A 12,534-nucleotide genomic window follows, 5' to 3' on the forward strand; every position below is an offset into this window, starting at 1 on the left:
TAATAGGCCTACCTGTTTTGCGTGACAAAAAATATTTAAAACAACTGACATCTTAAAATCAGAGTTGACTGCGACTGCCCACTGCTTTCGTCTTTCTTCATTGCGTGGAAATGCTAATATGCGATAGCCACCTTCGCCTCTATTGGAACAACCAAATGCAGCACAACCTGGCATCGTTTACGAATGTCTGCAGAACGAATTACAGATGTCAAAAACAATACTGTACAATTACTAACGTGTTTACTCCAAACATGTAGGTCTACCGACTTCATCACAAAACGCTTCATTTTTCAACTCGTAGTTAAGATCGCAAACGCTAATTACGTTCTAAAAACGATATACAACTAAATCGAACATGCATGAACAACGCATAACAAGCCTCTCAATAATTCAAATACCTTTTAATCGTTTCCAAAAGTCCTCTGCACTTCAATTCAACTCAAAAGCATGGCGAACATAGGAAGCGCGAGAGACGTTTGGCAGAAAAATGGCGCAAAGCTAAGCAACCAATCACGAGCAATTTCACCTATGACCACTCTGTCTGTATACAGGCTCTCTACACAGTGGCGGCAAGCAGCGCCTCCGTTCAGTGGCTGTGGCTGCGTGTGAAACCGCTCACGCACCTACAAGATTCGCTATCGACAGTGCTGCTAAGAAGTGCTGCCAAATGGCTACGTCTGAAGGGACCTTTAGTTTACGCCAGGGGGCGGACCTCTTGCCAACTTAGGCTACTAGTTGGAACAGTCCCAATCTTGGCACAGTTACACGTGTCTGCTAAATAATGTACGATATTCACTTTAATTGCACTGAAAGCGGAGAGCTAATAAGCTGCTGTAAGCAGAGATGGAAACTTTATTAAATAAGGTTTTCAGCTATTCAGGCAACTGTGAGATATGGTCATATTTTGAGACACGAACTCCAGAAGAAGGAGACATCGAAATTAATTCAGGTGCTACAATAGCTCAGGTCTTTCCACTCTGTTTCGTATTTTACATGTGCGTCGACAAGATGCAATTCATGTATATGTATGGCAAGTAGCTGCAAGAGGTCTATGGTAAGAATTAGGGTTACAGCCCTGTGTTGGTTACCTCTCGTTCTAATCTCCCTTTAATTATGTCACTGCGAATCGGACGACTTCTTGTTACTACGGAACTGTATCTGAAAAAAGTTAGTGAGTTTGTGTACATTCATGTCTGGGTGGATTTTATTCATCAGAGAAACATTACGGGCAATAAAAAGCCTGGTTCATAGTCTTTTATGAACTCACAATTTAAAGTATGCAGTTGCGGAAGTGTTTCACAATTTTTGATGACTGTTATTTCTGTCACTATAGCAATACAGTTGACTTAGCAGCTCATCTCAAGTAATTGCAGGATCGTTAGAAATCTTAAATGTTAATTGCAACTGGCGAATATTTGGTTCTGTGGTTAAAGCGCAAAACACTTTGATGCCTCGAGATAGTCAACCAATAGTGTTACTTTTCATGAATTTCATTCAAGAGCGCATGAGAAGTGGAAGATGAAAATATACTAGTTGGTTTCGTTTCATAGTTTTCGGCAACAGAGGCTGGAAACGTGTTTCATATGAAATTCGACAATGCAGTTTCGCCTGGTTAGCCACATTACCACCGGAAAAGGGACGGAATAGACTAATTTCGTAATTAGGACAATCATCAGTGTATTTTCGCAAGAAAAATTCACTGCTAATAATATTATCTTTCCCATGTTACTGGTCCATTAATTCATGTGACCGCCATCAGCTCCCATCTTTTGATTTTTGTGTAACTATCATGCCCATTATTCCCCACATTTTCTCCTACACATGAGTATTCAGGCCCTTATAAGTCCTATACTCTCGACATACGTTGCTCTTCACAAAGCCATATGAACAAAATCTGAGTTTGTTTCCCACCAATATCATCCTTATTCTTGTAAAGCTGCTCCAAATGTTTCCTTCCTCTATTTTCTTCATGACCTCTTCATTTAATATTCGATCGGTCCAGTTAATTTTTTGCATCCTTTTCAGTATTTGTCCAGATTTCTTAAGGTCTGTCCCCTGTTTCATTGCATTGCTGTATTTCAGGGTCACGTCCTCAAACTTTCTAGTTCAGTGTTGCTGCTGGACATCAGTGGAGTTTGAATGTCTTATCTTGGTATTGACATCACAGAAACTTATTTCAGTATTTCAGACTATTTTATCTTATAGTCTTCGAGTTTGAGACTTCTTTACGTGATTGGGGCAGAAAGAATTCACATATGTATCTACTCCATCTAACAAGTGAAGTATAAGTTCAGGGAACCGGAGTTGCTAATTCAAGCTGAAATTCGTCAAGTTATACAACAACAAATAAGTCAAAATTAGGGATTTTTTTTATTGTTAGTGAAAATGTTACATAAAAAAAACTGTATGGTGCATAACAGGTAAAAACGTTTATAATAGATGACCTGCTGATCGATCGGGCGAATTACCTAATTTTTAATCACTATAAATTTTTTTATCCATTGGCTGCCATAATTCATCCCTCCACACCTTACGGCAGCCTTCCCGTCTCTAAATATCGATTAAAACGGAAATATTGGATAATCTGCCTGCTCCTACAATAATTCTTCTACATTGCTTCTTTCAGTATCAAGCACCAGTTCGTGAATGTCGCAGCATATCTCCTACAACTGTATCAGCGTCGACTACTAATAAAGTATTTCAACAGTTCACATTCTAGTCATTCCCTTTTCCTAGCGTCTATCTGTTACGCTACATTTTATAACGAATTCAGATGCTGCTAAATAGTTTTTCCCAAGGTCTACGATTCACTTACGTAGAGTTCTGTGAGGCTGACATTCTGTCACAGGAGCTTGTTTCCGAGTTATGCGGATCTGACAGTAGAATTGTGTTCCGACGAGTCTCGATTTTCTCCCTTTTATAGGGACGCAGGGCGTCGAGTGCCCCGACGTCAATGTGGTGTTTCAACCAGAAATATTTTTGTCTTTGGTTTTCCGACCGTCCGAGGCGCCGCAGTAGTGGGAGAGGCTCTGCCGAACGTTTTACAATGAGAACATCCTTTCACACTTTGCCCAGGCTTAGGACTGGCTATTCACACAGTACACCGGCTAATGTATTTTTTCGACTTTTAATTTTTTAATTTTCTACCTTTTATTTCTCTTTCTATAACATTTGTGCATGAAACAGATAAACTTCTTGCCTTTTATACGGATTTTAATACCCCACTCAATTTTTTTGTAAGAAAGCTGGCATGTTAAACATCTTAAATCCTGGAAGTCGTCATATACTTTTATAATGTCTCTTAACATTTTGTCAAGATCAGTGAACCTTTCTTCTCTGTTGTTAAAGGGGAAGAAAATTAAAAGTCTTCTAATTTCAGATACAGCATTTACTGCTTCCTTCTTCAGTCTACTTATCCGAAAGTATACGTCTGGATATTTTTTGTTTGTTGAGGTGTTTAGCTTTCTATGCCAACATCCGGCTACATTCGTGATCCTGGGCGGCTGGTTAAAAACATTCCACAGTAAGTTGGTAAACTACTAATTTCCATCCACTGACTGACCGTACAGTCTGTGAACTTTATTTCCGCATTGGTCATTGCCTGCATTATTACCAGCCACGCTTCATGATCACAGTTTATTCGAAAATGTCCTACTGCAGCACACAGGCGGCAAAACCGTGAGAGTTCTTCTCCATTTCTGCATTCCTCCGTTAATTGTTATTCTCTTACTATCTTCGAAAGACATTGGCTGAAGTGTGAATTGCAGCCGGAAAGGGATGTTCGGGGAACACTGTTTTCATAGCTTTAATTGTGATTTCGAGGTCCAACACTACAGTGTTCAGTGACCACTCAGGAATTTTATTTTTCAATCGAGAAAAAAAGTCTTCCGAATGTATTTTGACTTTTGTCTGAGATTACAACAAACAAGACATGAAAAACTTTCGTCTGCTATTGTGCTTCCGACGTCAGTGTGTATGGTGCACAGTTGTTTGAATTGTTTCGAAAAACTGTCACATGTCCCGTCCATAAGAACAGTTCCCTCTCCTCATAGGATTCTCTCAGCTTCCTTACAAGTCCAAATCTGGATGCTTTTGTCAAGGACAAAGCCGTCGTCACGTAAAAAAAAAAAAAATCCTTCTGTTAATTATAAAATGTCTTCACACAGTCCAGTCTCCGAACTAATGCCGGTGTTCAGGGTCGTCCGAATAGCTTCTCATCTCGCATTACAAAAAGCAGTCTTGGATTTGTCTTAGTCTGGCATTTATACAACGAAATCTAAACATTAATCTTTCAAATCTTGAAATTACTCATTAAAAATTTAGAAAATCAGGCACTTTATTTTCTCAAGGGACGCTTTTCCAGCAGTTAAGCATTCGATTCATAATCTTCTCATGTGATTCGTCAGGTGCGCAATAATCTTGCTCTTCAGCCATTGTTCTGCCGTTTTCAAATTTTAAACGGACTCAGCACGTACTAAGTTCACAATTCACGTACAACCAGTTCATATACTCATGACATCATCTGTACACCCTGGGGCGATGGGTGCAATTGAGATGACAAGGGTTCCCTTTCGTTCCAAGTCGATTACGCGCAGCTCAGATCTACGCCTACGAAACGTAGGCTGTCGCTGAAGGCACTGCCTTACTGCCGGTGTCAACGCATCTGCTGTTGGTGAATGACTGCCGGTTGAGGAGGCTACGGTCGGAAAATGCACGATGCAAGTCTACTCAAAGCTTACGGTGCCCACAGCACCTACAAACAGGTCGGATAGGCCACCTATCTAGCGGCATGAGCTGTCTAAAGGCCTTAAATATCGCTTTTTTGTTTCGTTCCTCAGTCGTCAACAACCGAACCCTTGTATGATCACTTTGTTGGCAGTGCATCAGTCTGTCTGTCTGTCTGTCTGTCCGATTTCTAAGACCTCTTTTTCTCAGGAACCAGTAGAGACATCACGTTTAAATTTATGTCACACGCTAAGGCCTACTGTCCTTTGCCAGCGTGAAAAACTGAAGATCCTAAGCCAATGCCAGCTTAAGAGACGATGAATGTGTCACATATTCTGATACTCTCAGATTTACTCATAAGGACCTAAAGATAATTTCGTATTTAGCTGGAATCGTAAAGTTTGACACGAAGCAAAGTTTCACGGTAGCAGCAAAGAAAAAAAAATCAAGAAACTGTTTATTCTAATTATGTCACATTGTCATTTATTGTCCATCTGTCTGCTCGCCTGTTAAGAACCAAATTTCTCAGGAACCGATAGAGGTATTAAGTTGAAATGTATGTCTATTACTAATGTCTAAGTTCTTTTGAACAGAAAATTTACGTGTCTAAGTCAGTACAATCAAAAGAAACGGTTATCTGTAAGTACTCCATGTTTCAGGGAAGGATAAAGGTATCGATTATATATTTTCTGGCAGTGTAAATAATTTGTGCTTCTATTTGACTGTAGTAAGAAGATACAAATGTGTGATGTATTTTGATACTCGAAAACCTACGAAGACCGAGAGGTCACTGGACCAAATCTTGGTCGAACAACAAATTTCTCAGTTTTCATTTTAAACTAGGCTTCACCTCTCATCGATGTGAAGTGTTGTAAGAAACAACACGTGCTCCGGATTCCGCATTAAACTGTACGTCCCTTTCCTCGGTTGGATAACTATGATAAGATTAGAGAAACATAGGTCGCTGAAATGGCGACCGAAGAAAGACTTGCACCAAGCCGTTAAGCCACTCGAAATTATTATTGTCATATACACACGGTGGTCAGAAACAGCCTGGAAGGCTTGTAAGGCTGTTGCCTGTTGGATTGTGGTGAGAGATAATTATTAAGGAAAAATTCGATACGCTTTGTCGTGTCCGAGTCTGAATTGTAGGCCGTTGCACGCGCAAATTGAATGTTCCTGGCAGACACGGTATCACGAAAAGGTTCTCTAGAACCGAACAAGACAGTGATTCAAAAATTGCCCATCGGACGATGGTAAGGATAGAATTCGAGTCAAAGGCTGAGCAGTCTCGTGTGCTGTCATCAACACTAACAGAACAACTCAGAGGTGTACACGTTCCAGTTATAACACGCCAATGCTTGCATGTTAAACGGGCAGCCAAGCTGTCGCAGTTTGTCACCAGAACGGGCAGGCTGCCATCCAAGCCAATCTACTCCCAGCCCAACCAGGCTAAAGGAATCTTGCTTGCCGGACCGTCTTCCCGCGGTTTATTCCGTGTACGTTCATTGTAATATTATGAATAGAGTTCGCAAATTGAGAAAAGTTCTTTTTTTATCCCAGTATTAAGCGACGATTCGCAATGAAATACATATTCCTTTCTGATCATTGTAAGCCAGAAAATGATGTATTTTATTTGTCTTTTTTTTCGCTTTTTGGAGCACTTCGGGCGCATGTACCTGTATTTTATTTCAATATGTACTGTTCTCGCTGCAACTTCACCCTCTTTCGTCCAGTATTGGCTATTCTCAATTCTAACCACTATCCGGTCACCTATAATACACGGTATTAGTTCTAAGTAGAACTATCCCTGAAAGTCGGCAAGAACCCAAGAACCTGATGTCTATTATACTACAATGCCAACTAAAGTAAGATTTTAAAAGTCTAATTTTTGTAACCATAGTGCGTTCCAGCCAAATAACCCAAGTTATACTAGTTGAATAACTTTTTCCTTGCTGTGTATTGCGGTTTCGTTGAATTCATTCCATTTGGCCAAAATAGTTAATCTGAATTCCCCAAATGCATTTTAGCGAAAACGAAGTTCGCCATTCATGTTATGTTAATGTAAAAAGTACATAGATAAAAGAAGCTTTTCTTACATACTAAACTTTCTTTGCACGGCCTTACGTACCACTAGAATCCAATGAGCCGTTTTTTCAGTCGATGTTTCCCTTAAAGTTAGAAAACCTATATACTGCCAAATGGACTTTTCTGTCATACTAAGCTTCCTTCACACTACGCTGTATATTATTATAAACCGCTGAGCCATATATTTTTCCTAAGTCAATCAATATTTCCCTAAATTCAGATAGCATACATACTGCTAAATTGCCTGAAGCCTTTAGCACACGTTTCCTCACATTTGTTAGCCACAAAGTCTGTCCTCTCTCAAAACATTTATAGTTAGAAAATTATTGGCCAAGTTTACAAACACGTTATAACATTCTTGAAATTCCCGAAGCAGTGGTTAGTAACTTTATACGCAGTTTACATTGCGAGGCACCTACTAATTGATCTGAAGTTGCCTCATTAACACACGACAACTTTTCCCCTGCCGGCCTTGGCTCTGTTTCATGAGTGGTATATATTTCCCAGTTATTACTTCCTCCGCAATCTCCTTTAAGTTTGGTTCGTTCGAATTGCTGGTCGCATCGTTGTGATAAATGATTTGCAATGAAACTACCTACACAAAAATACGCGTAGCTACTCACGTTCGATTGATAGCGCAACCTGCTGTCAGTTGTAGCATGCTGATCGGGTACCGTGGACCCTGCCGGGCTTGCGGAAACCCAAGCTGACTTGCTTTAACCCTGCAGTAGTGTGGCGTGGAATTCTACCGGTATTGGTGTGTCGGGAATAGAACACCCCAAGTAGGTTTTTTTACATATTTTGAACATTTTAGCATTCAAATTAGTGGTTTAGTCAACTATAATCTGTTACTATTGATTAATAATATTATATCTTATTAACATACTGTGGCAATAATAAAACAGAAGTTTATTTAGTAATTATTAGTCACATACTAGTTAAAAATTTTGAGTCATTCTCACGTAATTTATCATCAAATGTAAAATTTTCACAAACAGAGGAAAGTCTCTTTCATTTAGTCACAAACTAGCAAAGAACGTCTGTAACAGATGCCAGTGCTTCTACTTCGTTCCTATCCGCTTGAGTATCTTGGTCACCAAAACACGGAAGGGTACTCGGAATCCTTGGAAGAGCATAGTAACCCAAAAAGTCTTTATGTCGTTTCAATCAGATGCTCAAAGCTCTTTCAGATTCAATCTACTTACCTTGTTGGTTCCTGCTAAATACAAGAGCCCTATTTTGCAGATTTTGTGATTTGTTGTAGGTTTAAGTACGTTTTCTTGTGAAAAATACTCTGTGTGCATTTATTTATAAGAAATCAATATTGTTCTATAAGATCAGGACATATAAAGAGACTATAATCGTGTAGCGCATTGTTTGGTGCCTGCCTGGGTGACCGAGCGTTTCTAGGCGCTACAGTCTGGAACCGCGCGACCGTTACGGTAGCAGGTTCGAATCCTGCCTCGGGCATGGATGTGTGTGATGTCCTTAGGTTAGTTAGGTTTAAGTAGTTCTAAGTTCTAGGGGACTAATGACCTCAGATGTTAAGTCCCATAGTGCTCAGAGCCATTTGAACCATTTGAACCATTGTTTGGTATCACAGACCACTCCTGGAAGTTGGATAATAATATTGTGCGACCTTGTTCAAACATTAGGTTCTGGAACTTCTTTTCTCCATTTAGTTGATCCGTCTTTCCTCAGGTGATAACTATCACTGACGTCATCTTCATCGCTTCCATTTCCTTCCTGCTCCTATTATGTGTAGTGATAACTGATAATAATACCATCCTCTTGCCAGCTGATATGGCCGAGCGGCTCTAGGCGCTTCAGTCTGGAATCGCGCGACCGCTACGGTCGCAGATTCGAATCCTGCAACGGACATGGATGTGTGTGATGTACTTAGGTTAGTTAGGTTTACGTAGTTCTAAGTTCTAGGGGACTGATGATCTCACATAGTCCCATAGCGCCCAGAGCCATTTGAAGCATTTGAGCATCTTCTCCATCTCCACCATAGAAATTAACTGGCCACTCATTAACTACGTGATGGGTCAGTGCTCGCACTTTGTCCGTAGATAACTATATTTGTTATTAATTTCACAGCCAAATATCATATCTAATGCAAAATAGGCACAAAAGTGCAATGAAATAGCTACCCTGGCGTTCTTCTTATGAGACGAGAGACGTGTGTGTAGGAGTTTCACAAACCTCATCATGCTCGAACGTATTTCAGCAACATCTCACGAAATCCTATTTGCAACTAAAGTTAGAAAAAATGGGCTTGTGGCACACTATCGACATTTCGTAGCGTCTAACAGGAAGCACAAAACAACGTTACATGCCATCTAGCTATTAACTATACAAATTCGTCATATGGGATGCACCACGGCCCCACACACCTTTGCCGGGTTAACCACTGTTCTTCGGTACAAGTGAACTGTTGTGCCGGCGTTGCAGCAGCTTGAGCTACTTCAAAGGCAGGCAGGCTGCTGCAAGGAGGATTTGTGCACCTCTGGAACAACTGATAATAACTTATCTGCCGGGCAGTTTGAATTTGCACGCAACGGCCTTATTGGCCAACTTCAATACTAATTAACTACGTAACGCGGCATCGTATCGAATTTTTTTGCAGTCAGCTATTTCTCAGCACAACCTACCCTTCAACACCCTTACGAGCGTTTATGACTGTAACGATATTGGCAAGAACTCCCCTAACAGCTGGCAAAATTGTTGTTTATTAAAACACAATCAGTTTCACAGCCTAAAGCAGCATTAGCAGCTGCAACAGCGTTTAAAGATAACTGGCATACCCACTGATCCGCGACAAAATTTGCAATTCAGTGAATTTTGTCAATAATGTGGCTCTATTCTTTAGGACAACCTGCAGTTAGTAGTCCTAAGTGAATGAAGAGCTTCTTAGGTACCTTTTCCTCACCATAGTGTTGACAATGTTCAGAGAATAGTAAATTTTGATTAGGAGCGATGGATATGTATATGACGTTTTGACGTTGTTACATCTGATGGTGCTGCTTTAGGCCGCGAAACCGGTTCTGTTTTTCCCAGAATGAGATTTTTACTCTGCAGCGGAGTGTGCGCTGATTTGAAACTTCCTGGCAGATTAAAACTGTGTGCCGGACCGAGACTCAAACTTGGGACCTTTGCCTTTCGCGGGCAAGTGCTCTACCAACTGAGCTACCCAAGCACGACTTACGCCCCGTCCTCACAGCTTTACTTCCGTCAGTACCTCGTCTCCTACCTCCCAAACTTCACAGAAGCTCTCCTGCGAACCTTGCAGAACTAGCACCCCTGAAAGAAAGGATATTGCGGAGACATGGCTAAGCCACAGCTTGGGTGATGTTTCCAGAATGAGTCTCGGTCCGGCACACTGTTTTAATCTGCCAGGAAATTTCAAATCAGCGCACACTCCGCTGCAGAGTGAAAATCTCATTCTACAAACATCACCCAGTCTGTGGCTAAGCCATGTCTTCGCAATATCCTTTCTTTCAGCAGTGCTAGTTCTGCAAGGTTAGCAGGAGAGCTTCTGTAAGGTTTGGGAGGTAGGAGACGAGATACTGGCAGATGTAAAGCTGTGAGAACTGGGCGTGAGTCGTGCTTGGGTAGCTCAGTTGGTAGAGCACTTGCCCGCGAAAGGCAAAGGTCCCGAGTTCGAGTCTCGGTCCGGCGCACAGTTTTAATCTTCCAGGAAGTTTCAGTTGTGTTTTAATAAACAACAGTTTTACCAGTTGTTAGCTGAATTCTTGAGAACGCCATGCCTTTCAACATCTGCCGGTACCCGGAGTATAAAATAGTTTTCAAATCATGTCTGACATCACTGTTTATGTACTTCAGTTTTTACGGAACACTCAGCGCCAGTCATACTCGCGCTTGTGCTGTTATATTTCCATGTGTGTGGCATAGCTGGGTGTGACAATTGGTATCCTCAATTGGCAGACCATAACCAGAGGCACTGTTGGTAATAGGCTGGGCACGAAGCGTGGCGTCGCATGTGGGACGGCGTTAATTGGCGCTGAGGGATTAGGAAGCCATCGCCACGCAGTGGCCGGCGTTACCTGCCGTGCTCCCAGGAGAGGGGATCCGCGGCAGCAGGTGTTCGCACCCGGGCAGCGGGCATCGCATGCGGCAGGCGGCGAACGGCCACGCAGCGTCCCGGCGGCGCATGCGCACACGGCCGGCGTCCCGGCGGCCGCGGGGGCGTATGCCCGGGTGCGGCCTCCAGTCTCCCGCCGGCTTCTGGACAAGCGGTCGCCGTAGCCGCCGCCGCCGCCGCCGCCGCCGTTGTCGCTGGCGTCCCGCGACTCGCGGTCCGCCGACAGTCGCCGGCGATCGCGAACGCGTCTCCAGAAGACTGCGTCGGCCTGTTGTGACGTCACCTCGTGGGGACCCAGTCTGTCATTGTAAACAAATAACACTTCAAGCTACCAGTGAACCAAAGAAGCGCGTTCTGTGCCTCAGACAATTTTTTGATAAATCAACACTTTAATACCAAACGGACCTGATATTTTACCCTTTAAAAACGACCATTCCCGCCGTCAAGTACTGTGTGTGTAGAATGTCACTTCCCGCTTTTTAGGACAACTGCCGTTTTGCGTTATCTCGAGAAATAGTTCTTCTGGAGAGAGACTACGCTGTTATAATTCTACAAAAAAGCGCTTTGAATGCTCATTGCTTCCGGTTTTGTAACGATATTAGATAAATCAATTAGGATAATCACGGACGAACTTCATATTCCTCCTTTAACATACTGAATCAGTGTATGTATGGACGCCTCAGTTCCTACTACCACAGCTGCGACAATGAAGCCAATCATCTTCATAAGAGCTGTGGCTCTCTTTATACCAGTAACACGAAAATGTATATAAATATCTGATCGTTTTAATTACTACTCTAAACATTTAAAATTGTAATAATCAGCTTTTTCCTTACTAGAACTGGAGTGTTCGCTCTGGAGCCTAATTCTTGCTTCAGCTGTATTCTTAGCAGGGCCCTGTGTAGGTATCGCCGTAATGCCTGCAGAAAGCTCTCTGCATATAATATTCTGGAGTCCCATGGAAAAAGCACAGAAGATAGTCGTTTAGAGAAACTTATAAGATCTCTGAATAATATTTCATATCTTCTTTAAAGAAGACTGTCTGAAAGTAACTAACAATGAGGGATGTGTCGGAAAGCGGTGTCAACGGTTTCGATAAAGAGAGAACAGTGACATGCTTCTGTGGCTTCTGTGGTATGTTATCGCCTGTGCAACATCAGTTTCTTCATTTCTTCCGGGCTACATATGTCTGTACAATCTAAATAGAGGTTTGTGCAGAAGGATTATCACATGTTTGAGTGAGGCTTAGACACATCATTCTCTTAATCTTCATAAATATCGAGAGTAGTATACTGTAATAGAATTAGTAGTACGTTGGATGGTTAATAAGCATATCTTTTACATTTATCACTTTTCTCCAATTTTTGCTAAGAAGTAATCTGAACTTTTTCTTCAAATTTCCTAGATACCTCACTCAGCCTAGTATTAAAAGGGCAATAATGTACACGAAGTGTGCCAATGTGATACTGCAGGTATAGCTCGAATTTTTATTTCGTTCTTGTAGAACGAGCGTAGGTTGACATTTGCATACATGAAAGTAAACTTCGGTCCTTACCATCAAGTGTTAGATCACATGAACTTTAAACATTTCATCTAGTACCACTGCTTCACATCAA

At 41.7% G+C, this 12,534-nt stretch overlaps 1 non-coding gene across 1 annotated transcript; it reads left to right on the forward strand.

Moving 5' to 3' along the window:
• Positions 1 to 10,421: 10,421 nt before the first annotated feature.
• On the forward strand, positions 10,422 to 10,496 carry Trnas-cga (transfer RNA serine (anticodon CGA)). Its single transcript has one exon. It is a non-coding gene; the product is annotated as a tRNA-Ser (tRNA).
• Positions 10,497 to 12,534: the final 2,038 nt, after the last annotated feature.

This window comes from Schistocerca serialis, chromosome 8 (assembly GCF_023864345.2).
Source record: "Schistocerca serialis cubense isolate TAMUIC-IGC-003099 chromosome 8, iqSchSeri2.2, whole genome shotgun sequence".
Classification (NCBI taxonomy): Eukaryota; Metazoa; Arthropoda; class Insecta; order Orthoptera; family Acrididae; genus Schistocerca; species Schistocerca serialis.